At 44.3% G+C, this 23,385-nt stretch overlaps 1 protein-coding gene across 12 annotated transcripts in view; it reads left to right on the top strand.

Annotated features, from left to right (window-relative positions):
- The window catches only part of LOC139753326 (uncharacterized), a 769,854-nt gene that overhangs the window by 293,539 nt on the left and 452,930 nt on the right, over nt 1-23,385 (top strand). The window lies entirely within an intron of this gene.

Here is a 23,385-nt window from a genome sequence, read left to right as displayed (position 1 = left end):
GTGTGTGTGTGTGTGTGTGGTGTGTGTGTGTGTGTGTGTAGGTAGGTAGTCATACACACAAACGAACAAACAGAAGCGTGCTATGCAATGGAGTCGGGGCTCTGTAGGCATTAATTTCCTTTGCTTTGCTTGCACAGTTAATTAATATTTTTTCCTGGCCCATAATTAGCGTATCATACATTGGGAGGACAAACAAAACTGGGCTTTGAGGAGTGATGTAATTTTGTGTCTTGCTCACCCACTCTCGACGCTTTATTTATATATGTATACATATTTCAATTCGTTTGAATAGACCGAGAAATTCAGAACCCAATTTCAGCGTAACTGGGTTCTTTTAGCTTGGTGTTCATGCAGGCCTTTAAGGATCAGGTCAAAGGACACCAAACCGTTGTGCTCAAGGGTCATAAAGTCGTGATCTAAGGGTAGTTAGGTTTTAAAGGATAAACATGCTATGGTGTTGTACAAACAGAACCTCGGGAATATTAAGATGGCAAAGAGACCCTTGAGCACGACGGTACGATCCTTGAGCACGACGGTACGATCCTTGAGCACGACGGTACGATCCTTGAGCACGACGGTACGATCCTTGAGCACGACGGTACGATCCTTGAGCACGACAGTACGATCCTTGAGCACGACGGTACGATCCTTGAGCACGACGGTACGATCCTTGAGCACGACGGTACGATCCTTGAGCACGACGGTACGATCCTTGAGCACGACAGTACGATCCTTGAGCATGACGGTACGATCCTTGAGCACGACGGTACGATCCTTGAGCACGACGGTACGATCCTTGAGCACGACGGTATGATCTTTGAGCACGACGGTACGATCCTTGAGCACGACGGTACGATCCTTGAGCACGACGGTACGATCCTTGAGCACGACGGTATGACCCTTGAGCACGACGGTACGATCCTTGAGCACGACGGTATGACCCTCGAGCACGGCAGTATGACCCTTGAGCACGGCAGTATGACCCTTAAACACGGCTTTATGACCCTTGAGCACGATAGTAGAACCCTTAAGCACATAGGTATGGCCTTTGATCAAGAAGACACTACCCTTGGGTACGACGATATATATATATATATATATATATATTCTATATGTTTTAATTCATTTTCTTTGTTTCCTGATTCATCACGATCATTTTCTAAAGCATTGATTTTCTTTCGGTTATTCATTCAAAAAATGAATATCTTTCCACCTGTTTCTTCAGCCATTTATTCATAGGTTGTCATTTTGTTTCTGTGTAGGTGTGTTCATGCTTATAAGGCTCGGAGGGAAGGTCCTTTTTTTTAATGTCATTTTGTTCTTCATATTTTTGTTCTGGTCTAGAACTTAAATACCATCTAGGTACTTGTGGTATAAGTGTTCATATTTATATATGGCAGATGACACTCGCTTACTCTTTCATTTATGTACATAATTCGTGTATTCTTAGCACCAAAATATAAAGGGGAAAAAAAAAAGATAATCGCATCTTTTAATCTACGGGTTGGATTGTCCCCCATGTGTGTATGTAAGGCTAGGGAGGTTCGCGCGTATATTGTACATCTAAAAATGTTCAGTGTTCGCTTGCCAGGAGCTGGTGGTGGTAATAGCGGTGAGGGCAGCTCCCTTTCCCCTACCATGTAAGTGTGGCTAGGGTTCCCCACGGTCTACAGAAGTACTCTTAAAACTCGCTTCACAAAATTTCGTGATTTTTTTTTTCTTTCTTTTTTCCACACCAGGCGTGAGCTCGTAGCCTTCTCGCACGGAGCTCGGGAGCCGTTGGGATCTGGTTTAAAACTATATTTTCTTGAAGTTAGGGATTTGCATGCCGGATAAACCTCCGGGGAGTTCTGTGACCCAGGTAATCCAAGAACTCCTCAACTTGTCTCTGAGAACTGTCGAAGTATATAGTGGTCGAGAATCATGCGTGGGCGGTGTTCTAGTTCACGGTAGTGTTGAAGGAGGAGGAGTGTACTGCCTCAATAGAAATCACTGAGTGAGGTGTTTGAAGAAAAGATTAAATAGAGAGAAGGGCGTGCGTCTCGACAAACGGTGAGAAATTCCTATCTCTTCCCAGTTTGAAACAAGGTGTAATCACGAACCGATTCTTAAAGAAAAAAGAATACTCAAACAGGTGCAGATTCTGCCACTAATGTTGTAAGGCGTAAAACAAGGTGGAGTAGCAACAAGGAGAATGTCGTGTACAGAATTCCATGTGGCGGCTGTCATCGCGCCTATAATTATTAGGAAACTGGAAGTGAGTATAAGAGGAGAATAACAGAACATACAGCTGACTTGAATTAACAATGTCTAATGCTGTCGTGGTACATGTATGTGGATGGATATGAACACCTGCCCAGTTGGGACGAAGTAAGGAGGTTACACGAAGGGGTGAGGAAAGCTCTAGAAGCCGCGCACATAAGCGTGGAAATTAACAGCAGTACAAGTGCTGGATCGGGACTGGCAGTAACGACTGAAGGGACACGACGGTCGGGCCAATTGTAGAAAGTTAGATCCCTTTGTCATATTTCATTTATTTTTTTTTTTTTTGTAGAAAAGTTTGTACAGTTGAAACGTTAGCAGTAGATCTCGGCTGTAAACTGTTTGTTCCCATACCACACTGTTTTACACACACCACACACACACACACACACACACACACACACACACACACACACACACACACACACACACACACCAAGAATCCTGGTCATTGTTTGCCACCGTGTGTCAACGATCACACATTATCGCGGTTCCCTACAGCGCCTGAAGCGTAAGGAACGGTTATCCAAAACACCAAATATATGAGATTAAAAATCCCGATGCCTGCTCCACGGTGGCACCCGCAGACGAGGCCATTATCAAAATGACCATTATTAGAGTCGTGTGTAAATACATATTTCTAATTACCTATTTGTACTGGATGCGGAGTGAGTGTCATTTTTGTTGGGCTCCATCTGTGTGTGTGTGTGTGTGTGTGTGTGTGTGTGTGTGTGTGTGTGTGTGTGTGTGTGTGTCACGCACCCCAACACTCTCCAACGCAGCCCTAAAACCTAAATCTTCCCTCCAACTTCCCCAGCAGGACATAATCTTCGTCAGCCCTCCATAATTCTCGCCCAAACCTGCCCCACGGCTCAGCCTTAAGTGATGTTCTTACCTTCTACAAGACGACCTAATTTATCACGAACCGGACGTCCAGTGGGCGACGTCCTTGGTGTTCACACCTACCTCGGTGAGGGGCGTCCGTGATTCACGTCTTCCTCCCACACCCCAGCCGCTGTCCTCGGGGGCGTCCGTGATTCATGTCTTGCTCCCATACCCCAGCCGCTGTCCTCTCTCCTCGGGGGCGTCCGTGATTCACGTCTTCCTCCTACACCCCAGCCGCTCTCCTCTCTCCTCGGGGGCTTCCGTGATTCACGTCTTCCTCCCACACCCCAGCCGCTGTCCTCGGGGGCGTCCGTGATTCACGTCTTCCTTCTACACCCCAGCCACTCTCCTCTCTCCTCGGGGGCGTCCGTGATTCACACCTACCTTCCCCATTTCCCATTGCCCCATGGGGCGTCGGTGATTCACACCTACCTCTTCCCCCCCTACTCCTCTGTGTTCTCGGGGGCGTCCATGATTCACACCTACCTTCCCCATTTCCCTCTTCTCTTAGGGGGGGGGTCCGTGATTCGCGGCTAGTTCACCCTATTCCCCTGTCCTTTTAGGGGCGTCCGTGATTCGCGGCTAAGTCACCCGATTCCCCTCTCCTCTTAAGAACTATCCCTTCTATCTCCCCTCCTCCCACTGCCCTCTCATCCAAGGCAAAGTCCTTTGTGATGTTCTCAACTCCCTACATGAAGATTCTGATCCTCACGAAACGTACGTCCAAGAAACCGTCCGTGATTTAGCCCCCCCCCCCCCCCCAACCCCCAACCCCCGCGTCACAATCTCCTCTAATGCCTGGATTTACGCGGAATATGGGCGTATAAATCTACGGTGACCGCCCACCGTTTTTCATTACCTTCCGCCCGTGTCGGTTGGTGGCAGGGAATCGAAGCCATTATTTCCACTAAAGGTGAAATGGGAAGATTTTATGATTAATTCCCGAAGATATCTTCAGGATTACTTTATTTGATTATTTTCAGATTATTTCATTTGATTATTTTCAGATTACTTTAATCATTTACAGATTATTTGATTATTTTCAGATTACTTTAATCATTTTCAGATTATTTGATTATTTTCAGATTACTTTAATTATTTTCAGATTACTTTAATTATTTTCAGATTATTTGATTATTTTCAGATTACTCTGATTATTTTCAGATTACTTTGTAGCATATTTTTACGCATGTTCTTGTTTCCATTTTTTTGTATAAGGTAATTTTACCATAAGAAATAATGTTATTTGTGTGAACATTATTATTTTGTAATGCACAGTATTTCATGTCATAGCAGACCCTATCTTCTCTGCATTTATTCATAGATGATTAAGACTTATTTTTTTTCTTTTCCTCAGCGTAGTTCTTGAATACTTCAACCGCATTCGGCATTCTTTTAATGCACGGAATGTTTCTTATTTTGATATTGGCATGTGTCATGGTTATAGCGCAGCTGCTAACATGGGCTAACACACACACACACACACACACATTGATAGATAGATGGGTCGTAAAAGGCGACTAAAAGGGGTTGTAGCGGGAGGCTAGAAATTCTCTCCTGCTGTTTTACAAGAAGGAACAAAAAAAGGGGGCCCTAATGCTGTCGTCTGTTGTTTACGCTACCTAGTTAGTGTGAGAAATGGCGATTGTCTATAAAAGAAGAAATTTTTTATATATATATATATATATATATATATATATATATATATATATATATATATATATATATATATATATATATATGGCCTTTGTTGGCTTTTCCTAGCGCTACCTCGGGCACATGCGGGGGAGGGGGTTGTTATTTCATGTGTGGCGAGGTGGCTACTGGAATGAATAAGGGCAGACAGTATGAATTATGTACATGTGTAGATGTTTATATGTCTGTATGTGTATATATATCTATACGTTGAGATATATAGGTATGTATATGTGAGTGTGTGGACGTGTATGTATATACATGTGTATGTAGGTGGGTTGGGCCATTCTTTCGTCTGTTTGCGCTAACTGGCTAACGCGGGAGATATATATATATATATATATATATATATATATATATATATATATATATATATATATAGATATATATATATATATATATATATATATATAGAAAAGATCACAATTTTGCGCGTGATCAAGATAAACCTATGAGTCCACGGGGAGAATGAAACGCGATAAGTTCCCAAGTGCACTTTCGTGTAATAATCACATCATCAGGGGAGACACAAGAGAGAAATATAACAGTCAGTTGATATACATCTTGTGTGTCGCCTGGTGATGTGATTATTACACGAAAGTGCACTTGAGAACTTATCGTGTTTCATTTTCCTCGTGGACTCATAGGAATATATATATATATATATATATATATATATATATATATATATATATATATATATATATATATATATATATATATATATATATATATATATATATATTCAGTTCAAATTTCGTCACTGTTAAACAAAATGAAAACGATTGCATTGAGCCAGAGTGTAGATACAGTAATTTCTCCTCGTCACAGTTCACACTCCTGGAGTCCTACAGCTGTAGTCTGCATACAACAGCGCCCATGATGTATTAGTTTGCTTGTGAGCGCGCGAGCGCTTGTGTACACACAGTCCTCCGTTCTGTGAATGCGTCTGAGTTTCCTTTTGTTTCTGTTGATAGATATACTGCGTTTTTTGCTTGCACACGTGTTTATATATATATGTGATGACGCTTTGGGACACGTTTTCTCTGAATTCTGTTGGTTAACGTCTCGTTAAAATCGTTCGTTCGTCGACGACATGCCTTTTCTACGAATGAATGCATTAGACCGAAGATTTTGCATGAAGGGAATCGTGCGCTTGGAAATATGTTATGAGTTCGCCTGTGGAGAGAGATAGGTAGATCGATGGATAGATAGAAAGATAGATAGATAGATAGACAGGTAATAAGATAGATAGAGAGAGAGAGAGAGAGAGAGAGAGAGAGAGAGAGAGAGAGAGAGAGAGAGAGAGAGAGAGAGAGCAGTACAAGCGAGCAGAGAGGACACGCAGTCATAACCCTCCCCTTTTAGTGATCAGGCTTTCTCCGACCCTCGGCTGGTGACGCGCTGTTCTCGTATGCCGCTCGCACCTCCCAGGGTTTTGTGTGCCGCTTCAGTGGCACTCTTACTCGATTATCCAGTTATAGAGGAGTCCTGATTAGGCTCACCCTCATACCAGGCCTCTCGCTTGTTAAGGTGACATTCCCCCCCACCCCCCAGAACACACACACACACACACACACACACACACAACCCACAACCCCACATACTGTCTATGCATCTCTCTCTCTCTCTCTCTCTCTCTCTCTCTCTCTCTCTCTCTCTCTCTCTCTCTCTCTCTGTTTCTGAGGCATGGTGAAGAAACTGAAACAAACGAACGCACGAACGCACGCACGCACGCACGCACGCACGCACGCACGCACGCACGCACGCACGCACGCGCGCACACACACACACACACACACACACACACACACACACACACACACACACATTAATGTTGTTATCTGTCGATTTCTATCTCTGATGTTAAGTATTTCTGGATGTTGGATGAAGTATTTACCTACACCCGTCCAGAGAGACGCCTTACGTTCTCCTCGAGAACTGTCCTTAATTTCATGTGCCTTTTTCCCTCCCTCCCTCACGCGGGTGCACGTCTGTGTGTGTGTGGGCGACGGCTATGCTATGAACACCGCTGCTGGTGATTTCGAATCTCTTTTGGAGGATTGTATTTCCTTTTTTTCCCTCTAAGTTTTGCAGGTAACTCCTTTCAATGGCCAGTGGGGTCTTCTGTTACATGTATGATCTTTCCCTCTAAGCGTTGCAGGTAAGCTTTGCAGGGTCTTCTGTTACCTGTATGATCTGTGTATCTATGATTTTTCCTGCAGGATGTAATGAGCCAGACAGTGGTTTAGTGTCGTGGAACGTCATTTGTAAACACCTGCATTACAGGATGTTAAATCGACTTTGAAGTATCAGTTGTCGTTTTCTTTCTACTATAATTACAAAATATTTCTTTTTTGCCATCCTGTGTTTTAAAGTCATAACTGAATTCATCTGAAAATTTTAGCATCTGATTACCAGTCAAAATTCCCCCTTTCTTCTCCTCTTTATCAACGGGATTGCCTTATGGCTGTATATGTAGAATATGATTAAATTTGCTGTGGTTTTCTCTCTCGCTTTTGTTCCACGTGTTATCTACTTTTCCAGAGGTGATGTTCCCTCCCTTGATCCTCCCAAGCTTGGAGGTCTATCGGTAGATTGTGTCTTGTCCTTGACGACACCTCTGGCTGGCTTGCTTCCTTCTCGCTGGCCATTGCAGAGTTGATTTACGGTCATATGCAATGTTTCGCTTTGATGTTTTACGATGATTTTCATGTAAATGACCGTCGACCCTTTAGTTCAATGGCACACCTCTTGTATAAGGCATGGTAGTGCTATACTGAACACCATAGTATTTAGTCACTGTGTTGCATAGCCCCATTATCGTCCACGGGGGACCAAGTACAGCAGTGAGGAACAGGTTCTTAAGGGGGTATAGAGCTGTTTATCTCCTTCTCCTCCTCCTCCTTCCCCACACACACACACACACACACACCCTTGGCTCCTTGACCTGCTCAGGATTCCTCCCGCTCCGCCGCCGCTGAGCGTCCGGAGAATGGCTCCAATCACTTAAAGAATTCTCATATATACCCTGCAGGGTCATCAAGCCACTGGACTGGGTAAGATAATATCCTCTGATTGACCTGCTCAATGGCCCTCCTCCCCTCGACTTCCGGGCTGATTACATTCGTCCACAGGATCGTCGTTCGAACGATAATTACTCTCGCAATTAATGTGGACAAGATGATATATATATATGTATATTTTTTTTGTTGTTTCATAGGTATTCGCCCTTTCCCGCTTTAGCGAGGCAGCGTTAAGAACAGAGGACTGAGGCTTTGAAGGAATATCCTCACTTAGCCACCCTTCTCTGTTCCAGATTTCCAGCCCCCAGCTCCCTCGCCTTTTAGTCGCCTTCTACGACACGCAGGGAATATATGGGAAGTATTCTTTTTCCCCTATCCCCAGGGATATACATATATATATATTATTTTTTTTTTTTTTATTATACTTTGTCGCTGTCTCCCGCGTTTGCGAGGTAGCGCAAGGAAACAGACGAAAGAAATGGCCCAACCCCCCCCCATACACATGTAAATACATACGTCCACACACGCAAATATACATACCTACACAGCTTTCCATGGTTTACCCCAGACGTTTCACATGCCTTGATTCAATCCACTGACAGCACGTCAACCCCGGTATACCACATCGCTCCAATTCACTCTATTCCTTGCCCTCCTTTCACCCTCCTGCATGTTCAGGCCCCGATCACACAAAATCTTTTTCACTCCATCTTTCCACCTCCAATTTGGTCTCCCTCTTCTCCTCGTTCCCTCCACCTCCGACACATATATCCTCTTGGTCAATCTTTCCTCACTCATCCTCTCCATGTGCCCAAACCACTTCAAAACACCCTCTTCTGCTCTCTCAACCACGCTCTTTTTATTTCCACACATCTCTCTTACCCTTACGTTACTCACTCGATCAATATATATATATATATATATATATATATATATATATATATATATATATATATATATATATATATATATACATACACACACACATGTATATTGGAAAGGATCACAATTTTGCGCGTGATCAAGATATTCCTATGAGTTCCCCGTGGACTCGTAGGAACATATATATATATATATATATATATATATATATATATATATATATATATATATATATATATATATATATATATATTCCCCTCGTTGGATATTAGTTTTATATAACAATGGTACAAACGAGAAAAACCCATTTTCTTCTGAAAGTCGCCGAATCTTGGGTATTTTTCACATCTGTACAGAAATGAGAAGATTGTCATCCAGGGATGTGATGATGAGAGAGTTTTCTTGTACACCGATAATATTTACGTCATTACCTACTGGAAGCGGCTCTCTCTCGTCCCGTGAAAGGTGGGTCTCGCCTCCTCACTGACACATGGAACACTGTCCTTGTTCTTTGTAGGAAGATTACACAACGGAGGCTCAGACGGCTCGCTCTGAGTACTCCACACACACACACACACACACACACACACACCAAGCACTTCCTCCCGCGGATGAATTACCAATTACCCTGTAAAGTGAGCAGTTTCTCATTTTTACTTCGTGTCACAACAGTTACCTACTCTTCCCAAAGCTTACATCTCCATCTCCCGCCTCTTCGCTTCTAGCAAGACTTTCTGTGCATCGCTCGCCATGCACTTGGGTTCGAAGATACGCTGCAGCACAGTGGATGAGGATGAGGAGGGAGGAGTGAAAAATGAGAACGATGAGGAACTGCCGCTGTAATGACGCGTGTGTGTCCCTTTCCCTCGCCTCCACAGGGGTTGAAAGCCGTTCTTTGCGAGCGCGAGTTACCCAAATCTAGACATGAATAGATACGCAGGAGTCGGGAAGACTCTCTCTCTCTCTCTCTCTCTCTCTCTCTCTCTCTCTCTCTCTCTCTCTCTCTCTCTCTCTCTCTCTCTCTCTCTCTCTCACCCCCTTAGGCCCGTCACAGCATATCGAGAGAGCTGGCCCCAACCACAGCGTACCACAACCAACACACACCGCCCTTGGATTAACCCCCTTCCCCTCCCCACGGCTCTGCCAACCACGGGACTACCAGAACATATCATGGTTCCTACCCCCCCTCCTCTCCCTCGCTGGTAATCAAGTTAGAATCCCCAAACCCAGTCCTCACTACCCCCAACCACCCTCCCCCAACCCTCCCCTCTCCCCAGCCCGCCACCCCTCGGCCATAGCCCGCCACAATAGATATTGTTTTCCATATACAGCCGTAAAGTTCGATATTTTCTGGTGTATGATGAAAAAAATATTAGGGTTTGGGATTTATTTTATTTCCCAGAAGTTGCGAGTTACGCTTCGAAATATACGATAGATATTTCTCAGATAATTGAGACGATAGATATTTTGTTAGATATTAGACTCGGTTTAATACATCTCTCTCAGATGAGTAAGAGACTCGTAATGGTAGATATATCTCATTTGATTTGTGGATATCATTTATTAGTTTCTCTGGAGGAGATCGGTGGTGCCAAAGATACCTTCTTTTGTATCTGTTCCAAAGTGCGCTGTGTAGTGTGGTGGTATGATGAAGGCTGTAGTGATGATGGTGTTGAAGGAGATATGCCGATGGTGGTAGTGAAGATGGTGCTTCCAATGTCTTCACTGCCCATAAAGTTGACACGTCACCACTGCTGATGGAAACAGACAGTGGTTAGGCAAATACTGACGATGATTGTGAATGATATAGAAAATGGGCTTTTTATGTTGAGAGGTAAACTTAGTTTTGTCTTGACAGTGATATTCTTTAGGCTTCATCGTCAGTAATTCGCTTAAAGGTTATGGGATCCGCGAATTCTTTCATGATATCTAGATTGCCTGAAGTGACACACACACACACACACACACACACACACACACACACACACGTAAACAACAGGTGTGACACGTGAGAGATGGAGAGATGATAACATAAGGAGGTATGTTGGGAGAGGATAACCTCTAGCCTCCTTTGCTAAGACATCCAGGGGAAGTTCCAAAGGGCAACGAGATAAAAGATAGATACACAGGTCGATAGATGGGTAGTTCTGAGGCATCGCAATACGGTTGTTGACTCGCTTCTTAGGGAGGAAGAGGGGTGTGGTGGTGAGGGAGAGAGAGAGGGAGGAAGAAGTACAGTACTATTGATAGGTAATTACACTCGACACGTGTACTCGTAAAGTAACAGGTGTTGTACATACAATCTGTGGGGATAGAAGATTACCTGCCGTCTGTCCCCTTCCTTGTGTGGGTGATTACAGTCATACAGGAGGAGAGACGGAAGAAAGGACGTCGTTTTGAGCCGGGAGATCATGGTGCTGTGTGGAACAGATGAACACTTAACGCCACAGGCGGCCTTCTTCAGGTCTTCTCAGCTCCTACTACTCCCGATACCACGCTCAGCACGATCCCCGATACCATTTCAGCCACGACTCCCGATATTAGTATCGGCAGCATTCCTAGTGAAGGAACCCCAGTGGGGATAATATTTTTTTCTTCTTTCGCTCTTCGGTTAACCTGTAGTAGGGTCGATTTTGTGAAGTAAATGTACAGTGTGTCTGGGATGACCCAGATAGATTAACGCAAATTTTACGCAACGCAAATTTTACGTAAGGTCTCGATGACCACTATAAAGAGCTCGAAGAATCGTAATCATCTGGACTGAGAAGGGAATGATACGTTTATGTCCCCCCCCAAAAGAAAACTAATTGCTTTGCAAATGACCATCACCTCATATGAGACTCGAAGTAAAATCTAAGGTGGTAAAAAGTTTGATGAGATGTTACAAATCGGGCAGTTGATTCTCGGGAATCTAGTGTCGTCACGAGAATCGGGTGTTGCGACACTGAAGCGCACAGTGAAGTCGTTGGGTCACGTCAGCATAAGGACTCTTAAACCTTAACCTTTTTGCAGAGGCCACACGACCTTGACTCTGCAAAGGCCACACGGAAGGCACGGTGTTGCCTTGAAGACCATCCCATTTTAATACATATATATTTTCCCCTCTCGTTAGACTCGTTATTTCACCTCTTCATCCGATGTGGTTCAGCCTAGGGTATAAATAATGTCTGCTCCTACATAGAAAACCCTTCGTTTTTTATTAACACTTAATGGAAAATGATTCCACAGTGGTGTGCCATGCGGCGGAACTCGACCCAGACGTACCCCATCTAAGGAAGGCAATATCTTTCCCCCATAAACATTATAAGTGAGATGTATTATAGCCAATATCCCACTCTACCCCCCCTTCCCCCAAGCCTCTAATCTATCTAATCACACGGGTCCGGAGAGTAGCCAATCTGCTAGACTGGGATAGGGGATAGGGGCTGTAAATCGATCCAGATTTTACAAGGTCAACAAGGACTGGTCTCTGAGACTGGCTGGCATCGTACAGGGGAGGCAATCACTTGTTCTGTGTCATAAACTTGGTATTCTAATCTTCTGTCTCGGAGCACGACGGGGTGAATCCTTGAATACGATGGTCCGATCCTTGGGCACGACGGTACGATCCTTAGGCACGACGGTACGATCCTTAGGCACGACGGTACGATCCTTAGGCACGACGGTACAAGATCCTTAGGCCCGATGGTGCGGCCTTTGAGCTCGACGGTACGATCCTTTGCACACGACAATAAGATAAGGTATCGCTAGGAAAAGATAACAGAGGCCACATTCGTTCACACTCAGTCTCTAGCTGTCATGTAATAATGCACCGAAACCACAGCTCCCTTAACACATCCAGGCCCCACACAACTTTCCATGGTTTACCCCAGACGCTTCACATGCCCTGGTTCAATCCATTGACAGCACGTCGACCCCGGTATACCACATCGTTCCAATTCACTCTATTCCTTGCACGCCTTTCACCCTCCTGTATGTTCAGGCCTCGATCACTCAAAAGCTTTTTCACTCTATCTTTCCACCTCCAATTTGGTCTCCCACTTCTCCTCGTTCCCTCCACCTCTAACACATATATCCTCTTGGTCAATCTTTCCTCACTCATTCTCTCCATGTGACCAAACCATTTCAAAACACCCTCTTCTGCTCTCTCAAGCACACTCTTTTTATTACCACACATCTCTCTTACCCTATTATTGCTTATTCGATCTAACCACCTCACACCACATATTGTCCTCAAACATCTCATTTCCAGCACATCCACCCTCCTGCGCACAACTCTATCCATAGCCCACGCCTCGCAACCATATAACATTGTTGGAACCACTATTCCTTCAAACATACCCGTCTTTGCTTTTCGAGATAATGTTCTCGACCTTCCACACATTCTTCAAGACTCCCAGAATTTTCGCCCCCTCCCCCACCCTATCATTCACTTCCGCTTCCATGGTTCCATCCGCTGCCAAATCCATTCCCAGATATCTAAATCACTTCACTTCCTCCAGTTTTTCTCCATTCAAACTTACCTCCCAATTGACTTGTCCCTCAACCCTACTGTACCTAATAACCTTGCTCTTATTCACATTTACTCTCAGCTTTCTTCTTTCACACACTTTACCAAACTCAGTCACCAGCTTCTGCAGTTTCACACATGAATCAGCCACCAGCGCTGTATCATCAGCGAACAACAACTGACCCACTTTCCAAGCTCCCTCATCTACAACAGACTACACACTTTCTCCTCTTTCCAAAACTCTTGTATTCACCTCCCAAACAACCCCGTCCATAAACAAATTAAACAACCATGGAGACATCACACACCCCTACCGCAAACCTACATTCACTGAGAACCAATCGCTTTCCTCTCTTCCTACACGTACACATGCCTTACATCCTCGATTAAAGACTTTTCACTGCTTCTAACAACTTGTCTCCCACACCATATATTCTTGATACTTTCCACAGAGCCTCTCTCTCAACTCTATCATATGCCTTCTCCAGATCCATGAATGCTACATACAAATCCATTTGCTTTCTAAGTATTTCTCACAGACATTCTTCAAAGCAAACACGTGATCCACACATCCTCTACCACTTCTGAAACCACACTGCTCTTCCCCAATCTGATGCTTTGTACATGCCTTCATCCTCTCAGTCAGTACCCTCTCATATAACTTCCCAGGAATACTCAGCAAACCTATACCTCTGTAATATGAGCACTCACTCTTATCCCTTTTGCCTTTGTACAGTGGCACTATGCAAGCATTCCGCCAATCCTCAGGCACCTCACCATGAGTCATACATACATTAAATAACCTTACCAACCAGTCAACATTACAGTCACCCCCTTTTTTAATAAATTTCACTGCATTACTATCCAAACCCGCTGACTTGCCGGCTTTCATCTTCCGCAAAGCTTTTACTACCTCTTCTCTGTTTAGCAAATCCTTTTCCCTAACCCTATCACTTTGCACACCTCCTCGACCAAAACACCCTATGTCTGCCACTCTATCATCAAACACATTCAAGACACCTTCAAAGTACTCACTCCATCTCACATCACCACTGCATGTTATCACCTCCCCATTATCCCCCTTCACTGAAGTTCCCATTTGTTCCCTTGTCTTACGCACTTTATTTACCTCCTTCCAAAACATCTTTTTATTCTCCCTAAAATTTAATGATACTCTCACCCCAACTCTCATTTGCCCTATTTTTTCAGCTTTTGCACCTTTCTCTTGACCTCCTGCCTCTTTATTTTATACAACTCCCACTCATTTGCATTATTTCCCTGCAAAATCGTCCAAATGCAAAGTTATTTCACACAATATTTAAGTCGTTCCTTTTGATGGTACACTTCTGAAGTTCGTTTCCTAACCTAAGTTGAGTCTGGGCCTTGTGTGTGTGTGTGTGTGTGTGTGTGTGTGTGTATCAGGCGTAGTAGAACAGGTCGTTCTTTGTTTTCCTGACCGCAGACAGTATAGAACCCACAACAGGGTCATTGTGAGACTTTTTACTAGCTACGTGCCTTAGACCTGACCCTACGTGACCTCGGGTAGCGAGGTCATTAACCCCAGGTAACTGATAATCTTCGTGGCATGGATAGTTTGTCACCCGATCGTTTCAGGTCGTGTGGAGAACAGTACGTAAATTGATTGGTGCGTTCGCACGTGTCATTGAGTTGCATACGTTTGACGTTGTCTTCATGAAGCACATGGGTGTGTGTGTGTACGTTAGAGATGAAGAGTATCCTGTGTTCTCACACTGTGGACGTCGCTTGGCATGGGTGTGTGTGTGTACGTTAGAGATGAAGAGTATCCTGTGTTCTCACACTGTGGACGTCCCTTGGTGGGTGGGGAGGGGATTCAACAAGGCCTTAAATCTCTGCGGAGAGCTACAGGCATTGGTATAGCACTAATGGGATCCGTGATGGATTTCTCTCTCTCTCTCTCTCTCTCTCTCTCTCTCTCTCTCTCTCTCTCTCTCTCTCTCTCTCTCTCTCTCTCTCTCTCTCTCACACAGAAATAATTACCCTTTTTGCGAAGCATTTTTCCCCCCTCTTGGTTAGACACGTAAGAGGTAAAAAGTCTTGCTCTCTCCCCTCCACCGTCCACTTCTTCCAGGCAGGAGCCGCGTCCACTTCCAGAGGCGTTGGTGTGTTAGCATTAACATAAATTTACGTAAGATATACCACCTCGTACCTTTTACTGTGTAATTTACAGGGCAGTGCCGATATTTTAGTATTGGGAAAGTGGTGGAGGTAGATAATTTTCCGTTCCAGGGCCCTCATTGGAGTTGAGATTCTTTACTCACTGTTCCAGGATTCTCCAAGATCGCAAAAAATTATGCTTTTCTCACACAAGTCTTCTGTTTCAAGGGCGTTGTTTGGCTTTGGGTATTCCTACTTACCTTTCCAGTTTCCTCCAGGGCTACACAGTGCAGTTTTAGCTTTCCAGGGGCATCTCTGGAGTTAGGGCTGGTTACACTTCCAGCATCTTAAGGAGTCTCGCAAAGGGATTGTTTCGTTCCAGGATTCTTTTCCTGCCAAAGCTGTTAACTGGAGTTGGGGCTGGTTGATAATCCAGAATCCTTCAGGGTCACACGAAGAAACTCTTTCATTCCAAGATTCCTTTTTTTTTTTTTGGCAAGGCCATCTCTGGAACTGGGGCTGCCTATCCTTCCAGCATCCTTCAGGGCCACACAGAGACACTTCCATTCCAAGAGCATTACTGGAGATGGGGCTGGCTACTTTGTTCTCTTGGCATCTCTCAGCCTCACAAAACGCATTGATGATGCTCACATAGGGCTAAATACTCTCCATCAGTTCAAGATTTGAGGGACGATGAATAACTTTCCACAGATCCGTATCGTAATGAGAGTAATGAACGAATGAGGATGCTTGCTTTATTCCTTTTATTTACACTTGACTGAATTGAGTGATGTATAAGCATCCATCATGGCGGAGTTCGATGTCATTAATTCACTTCAAGCGTGATGAATGGTGTTAATGGACTGCGCATGAATGAGGCTACACCGCGAGCGTAAAGTTACCTTTTGACAATGTTGTATTATCGTCGGTCCCGGAGGAGAGAGAGAAAAAAAGAGCACAGTCTCGTCGAGGAACCTTTCATTCCAAAGGCGTCCATCATTTTTCTCCTGCTGTGGACTGCAGAGCGTAGCCTTCGATGTGCAGGAACCTCATCAAAGAGGTTCCAAGGCTCTGTATGCGGGGGGGGGGGAGAGAGAGAGAGAGAGAGAGAGAGAGAGAGAGAGAGAGAGAGAGAGAGAGAGAGAGAGAGAGAGAGAGAGAGAAAGCAGGAGGAGGAGGAGGAGGAGGAGGAGGAGGAGGAGGTTGAATCAGTAGAAGAGAATTGTTTCATTTGGGGATAGAGATCACGACTCCACAGTGTGTGATGCCTTCGAGAAGACATTTTGAGTTGTAGTGAGTCATGTGAGGCAATTTATGGCTGTGCCTCCCAGTACAAACTCTTTTCTCTTACAATTTTAGGTTGTGGGAATTTTCCCAGTAGTGTGTGGTTCTCCATTATTATTATCATTATTATTATTAGTAGTAGTAGTCTTCTTCTTCTTCGTCTTCTTCTTCTTCTTCTTCTTGTTCTTATTATTATTATTATTATTATTATTATTATTATTATTATTATTATTATTGTTATTATTATTATTTTCAAGACAAGGGGGACATCTCTTCAGCTGTCTCTGCCATTGTAGACTTTTGTACACCGTCCACATGTACTGTTTCATAATTCAGTTTATTCCACTCGTTCTCAAGTCTCGTATTGTTAAACTGCTACTTTGCATCGTTTTTAACAAGTGTCATTTTGATCTGTTGGATTCCATAGGGCCTGTGTGTGTGTATGTGTGTGTGTGTGTGTGTGTGTTGTCCTTGGTAGTGGCAATCTGGTCACCAAATTTGCTTTTAATTACTGTTAATTAATGGTAGCATGAAGGCATTCTGGCCAGTACCTGGTGTCGGAAGTGGACGGGAGCGAGTCAATGTTTACGGGAATACTGGCGCGTAATTGATGCTGGTAAGGGTCGGATACACTGATCCACTTTTTAAGTTTCGATATGAACTGGGTGAGTGGTTCCGTCGTTTTGGTCCACTTATTGGTCTGACTGACTGGAGAGGGTTTAATTTGTGCTAGTTCACTTGACTGGTGGATGGGTTCAGTCCTTCTGGTCCACTTTTTGGTCTGACTGACTAAGGGGTTTAGTGTGTGCTAGTTCACTTGTGACTGATGGATGGGCTCAGTCCTTCTGGTCCACTTTTTGGTCGATTGACTGGAGAGGGTTTAATGTGTGCTAGTTCAATGGTAGCTGTGACTGATGGATGGGTTCAGTCCTTTGGTTCACTTACTAGTTGGAATGACGGAAGGGTTTAGTGTGTTTTAGTTCACTTGTGACTGATGGATGAGTTTCAGTGCTTTAGTCTGCTTGTGTGTGAGACTGATAGCTGCTTTCATTGTGCTGGTGGGCTAACATGGGGAGAGGTTTTACTGCTTTGGTCTACTGGGAGTGATGGGAGGGTCTAGCGTTTACACCCTCGTGTGGGTGTTGAGTGATGGGAGGTTGGAACACTGGTTGTGTGCTTTGTCCGTCGGGTTCATTATATGTACGTGATGGATGGGCGGGTTAATCTCATGGTATATACACGTGCATTATACCGCCGGACTTCCACAGCTGTAAGGACCACAATAAGAAAACGAGTCTTATATTGTGACGGAGGATTAATTTTCCTTAGAGAAAAGTAGTGGGGGGACGCTATTTGACCGAGGTACCTCCCATTTCTCTTAATAAATAGGAGGTCCATAAGTCACGTGTTAAGTGCCTTCCTTCGGCCGCATTTATAGCGGGGAAAAACTGCTTTGGTTCCTCTAGAATTGTAGCCATAAATACGTTGCTGAGCCTTAGAGCAAATACGACTTGACATAAATGGACAATTAGGATGATTTAATATATGTCGTACACAAGGTGCAGGACCCACTCCATCAGGTAGGTGCTAGGTAAACAGGAGGTGTGTGTGTGTGTGTGTGTGTGTGTGTGTGTGTGTGTGGGAATTAACGTCTAATAATGTACGTGGATGTATGTGCGTGTGTCTCTATGTTTTTTTATGCGTGCGAGTATTTGTGATAAACATTTATGTATTACGTATATATATATAATCATTTTGTTTTTTGTTTCCCCTCACTAATTGTCTCGTTCGCCTTTGTACGTCTCTCTTGGCATACTGTGCCTGTCCGTCTGTCTGTATGTCTCTCTTGGCAAACTTTGCCTGTCCGTCTGTCCGTCTGTCTGTCTGTTATGTGACAGGTACTCTCCTCTCACCTTTCCCACCCAGCTTTCCACACGTATTCCGTCATTCCGCTGCGGCCAGCGTGAACATCCCCGGACCTGGGCGCAAAGTGATTCTGCCAGTGAGAGTTATGGCTGTCCGCTCGGAAATCGTGATGCAAATCCATTCAGTGTTACGATCCATCTTCCCGATAACAACTCGTGGTCTCTCGTGATAGCCTCAGCGGCCGAGGTGTGGTGCTTCTCGTCCTCCTCCTCCTCCTCCGCCTCCTCCGCCACAGTCCATACGAAGCAACAGCCGATGCCGCCAGCACGGTATGAAGTGCTGTCGTATGTATAGTTCCCCCTTCCTCTTCCCTGTTTGCTGTGGATGATGCTGATGTATACCGTAGGGTTATTGGATAGGGGGATCGGGTTTGGGGGCGAGAGGGAGGGGTGGTTTGGTTGGGTGTGGTACGGCGCTGGTGGTTGCGAGTTAACGAGGGGGAGTCGAATGTCCTAAGGGGTCGAATGTCCTAAGAGGTGAATGGATGGTTTTAACGTAGGTAATAGGAAGTAGACCGTGTTATTATAACACACACACACACACACACACACACACACACACACACACACACACACACACACACACACACCTACCTTAGACTATATCCATGATGCAAGTTATTCGACAATAATTATGGTGTAAACTGTTCCTTTCAAAAATATATGGGTTCATGTTTACCTTAATATTCGATTAAAGACCTTAAGCATCTACGATATTCTGCTGTTGGTGTAGTGCAAACTGTATCCGTTGTAAATATTCTTGCGAATACTTAATGTTCATTCTCTGTCCTTACGAAGAATATTCCTTCTTCACCTGTGCAAAAATTACTCGTGTGTGTGTGTGTGTGTGTGTGTGTGTGTGTGTGTGTGTGTCGTGCTAAACATTCATTTCTTCGCACCCGCGTCAAATAATCTTTTCCCTTTTTCCACACTTAGGCAGAAGAGTATTCCACTCTCTGTAACATTCGACCGGTCGTGTCATAAACGCAGGAGAATCCACTTTGGTTTTATGAAATGTTCGTTGGTAGTCTTAGGTTTTATGTCAGTGTCCTTCGTGTACCCGTTTGTCGATAGACGGTAAAGCAATACTGTAGTCATTATATATGTTATTACGAGGGATTCGCCCTACGCCCTTTAAGACTAAATATCCCTTACGATTCTCTGGCAATACACATGGCCTCTTAAACCCCAAGGAGAAACACTTACGCTGGGATGGTAACTCGTACACACAAATGTACATCGGGTCCAGTGAGACTTAACCTATACAAAGGCATTCAGTTCCTCTCTCCCCCACTATGCGCACGCGTTTGTGATGGTCTCTTGCTTGTGTTGTGTTTATTTCTTGTAATTTCATGAACTTGGAGAGATTCACATAACTGAATGGACCATTTTGTTATTATTATTATTATTATTATTATTATTATTATTATTATTATTATCAATATTGTTATTGTTATTATTGTTATTATTACAAACCCATCTTCAAACGTACTGATTAACGTAAAAGCAAGCGTTATACATTTATCTTGCAGGCTTAACCATACTTTGTTGTATGCATACAAGTACGCTCACATTAAAGGGACATCTACTATTTCACACGAGAACCTGACTCTGAACCCACAGACCACGGAAAACAGACCCTTACGACCATCAAGCCTGGATTTCCAGGCATCTTAATTCCAGCCACTAGATGTGAAGCCTAGATTTCCAGGCATCTTAATTCCAGCCACTAGAATGTCAAGCCTAGATTTCCAGGCATCTTAATTCCAGCCACTAGAATGTCAAGCCTAGATTTCCAGGCGTCTTAATTCCAGCCACTAGGATGTCAAGCCTAGATTTCCAGGCATCATAATTCCAGCCACTAGGATGTCAAGCCTAGATTTCCAGGCATCATAATTCCAGCCACTAGGATGTCAAGCCTAGATTTCCAGGCATCATAATTCCAGCCACTAGGATGTCAAGCCTAGATTTCCAGGCATCTTAATTCCAGCCACCAGGATGTCGCATCCGTCACTGCCTCTCTCATCCACTCTCATCTCTCACCCCTCTCCACCCTCCCCACTCCTCCTCTCCTGACCCCCTCGAGGCGACTCCCTGAAAATAGATGTTAAAGATGAAGGGCGTACCTGAGGTCCTCAGACTGGCTGTAGACATCACTTATCCTGGGTTTTAGAAAACGTGCTTGAGGAAATATCATGGAGTTAACACACATTTCTCTTTCGTGGTGGTTAGGAGGAGAAGCTTCGGCCTGAAACTAGGATTTCTCTGCATCTTATCCGAAGTGGATGAATCGTTCACCTCGAAATAGACACAGAGATATACGTGTGCTTCAGCTCGGGAAGATATCTTGCATGGCGGAACAAGCAAGGAGTATCATCTTGGACAGAAGGAATGGTCCATTGTGTATTCTTTGGCCTGCAGGAAGGCCTTCGATATTGGCCCTTTTCCACCGAAGTCTGACGACAAACATCGAAGCCTTGGGGGGCGGGGGGCCTCAGGTGAGTTGGTCAAGCTGACTAACAGCGACCTTACTGGGAGGGAACAAAGTACCACATATCAAGGTATAGCCTGTTCAGTCTGGACGACGGTTACAATTAGGGTCTCCTGGAAAACAGGCAGAAGAATGAAGAGGCAAGAAGACCGAAAAAAAAATGGCAAGAGGAACGAATATGATGAGGAGGAGGATCGAAGACGCAGAAGAGGAAAGGAAAAAGAAAATGTCACAAATGTAGAGTGAATAAAGTGGAGAAAGAGACCCAGATAAAGATGAAGGAACTGAAACGCAGACCAGCTCCACGTGCCTCCTTCGCAGACAGCTGGCTGGCACAGCCGCAGAAAGCACAGACTGACCAGAAGACGTCCATGACTTTATAGGCGTCTCTCTCTCCCTCCTCTCTCTCTCTCTCTCTCTCTCTCTCTCTCTCTCTCTCTCTCTCTCTCTCTCTCTCTCTCTCTCTCTCTCTCTCTCTCTCCTTCCTCGCCCGGGGGTGGGGGGATGAACCAACCCTCTTATTATTCACGCTTCGCCTCACTAACTCGCCAAAATGTCTGATCATCATGAAAATTTTTTTTTGGGGGGTCAGCATTGATTAGGCCTCGAACGACGACGGAAATTAATGATTTCGGTGGGCAAGTGCTGAGAAATGTGAGGGAGGAAGGTAAGTTGGTGATCATAGGGAAAAGCTCTCGTGGTAATGTGGGTGAAGGCTGGCTGTAGCATTTATCAAGCTACCTCGAAAGCGTTTCTTTTTTTTTTCTAATTATGATACGTTGAGTAAGGTAAGTGGTGGCTCCAGGTGAAGGTGGGGTCTGCTGCATGGGCGTGTAATGTCACTATTGCTGCTTAGTCTGTTCATTGGTGAGGGGTTTGAATGCTAGGGGTCTTGGGGAGAAGAAGAGGTCCGGTCTACAGGCTGTTGGGTTAAAGGGCCTTGGAGCAGAGTCGGATTCTGTTGACAATGACATGGGTGTTAATGGCAGAATCATGTGAGAAACTGTAGAAGCTGGTGGGCTGAGTGTGTGGTAGGAGGATGTTGAGAGTAATAAAAGTGAGGTAATAGGGATTAACAGGGTGAGAGACGGTTCAATTTGAGTGCGAGTTGAAATAGAAAAAAAGAGTGGAGGACGTTAGGGTGTTTTAGGGGACAAAAATCTTGGATACGTTGAGACATGTATGGAAGGAGAGGACACTGTCATTCACGACACAAAGATGGGTGTGTTTGATGGAACAAGTCGTCCCGACGGCGTTATATGAAATGGAGTCGTAGGCCCCAAGTGCAGTAGTGCAAAAGAGGATGCATGTGATGGTAATTAAATGCATGAGAACACTATAGGTTGAGGAGGGTCGATCTAGTGAGGAATGACATTGTGAGAGAAGGGTATGGTAATAAACGTAATATGCTCGAGTGAGGCGAGCTGAGATGTTATATATATAGAAAGGATGAAGGAAGAGACTAAAGAGGATATTAGATCAGGAGGTGGAGGGTTCAGTGGGGAGGAGGAGTAGATTAAAGACGAGAGAGGGAAGGATATAGTGAAAGACTCCTCGGGTTATCGTGGTCAGAGGGTGTCAGAGCGTGGAAGTAGTTTATGGGACAGTTATGTGTTACGCAGGGGGGAAACGTACCGTCAATAAGCTGAACCAGGACGTATGACTTGGGTCCGGGAGAGCCACGGGAAGGTTCTGTGGGGTTTGTCTACGAATACGAATACGGAGACTCTGGCTTCGGTGCAGATAACAAGGCTGTTCATCGTCTGTCCCACACGCCATCTCGCTATGCAGGAAACAACGACAAAGCAAGAAAAAAATTTTACTGTAATTGTTAATTATTATTGTACCATCTGAATTACATCATTTTGTGTTTGTGTGTGTGTGTGTGTGTGTGTGTGTTACGGAAGAGGCGCAGTTTTTCATCTTTTTTCTTTTTGTTAACTTTTTACAATTGCTCGTTATCTGTATGTGATTGTTTCTAAGCCTCGTTACTACGAAAATACGTACGATAAGATCAGCAGATATCTGTCCCGTTTGTATGTTTTAGGAATGATTGAAAGGAGTCGCTGGCATAAGCAAGTCTGTTTTTCCCTCCAACAGTCGAAACCATTTAGATATCAAAAGCTTTATGATTTTGTTTCCCTTGTATCTACTGACTTTGAGATGATAATTGTAAACTTGAATTTTTATCATATCTATGTTGGTTTACCTCAAACTGTTGGCTTATCTTAATGGAATATCCATTGCATGGAAATGCGGAATTATTTTTATCCTATAGACGGAGATGTG

The sequence above is a fragment of the Panulirus ornatus genome, chromosome 14, assembly GCF_036320965.1.
Source record: "Panulirus ornatus isolate Po-2019 chromosome 14, ASM3632096v1, whole genome shotgun sequence".
Classification (NCBI taxonomy): Eukaryota; Metazoa; Arthropoda; class Malacostraca; order Decapoda; family Palinuridae; genus Panulirus; species Panulirus ornatus.
The sequence above is the reverse complement of the archived record's forward strand: the minus strand, read 5'-3'. Positions and strand labels throughout refer to the sequence as shown.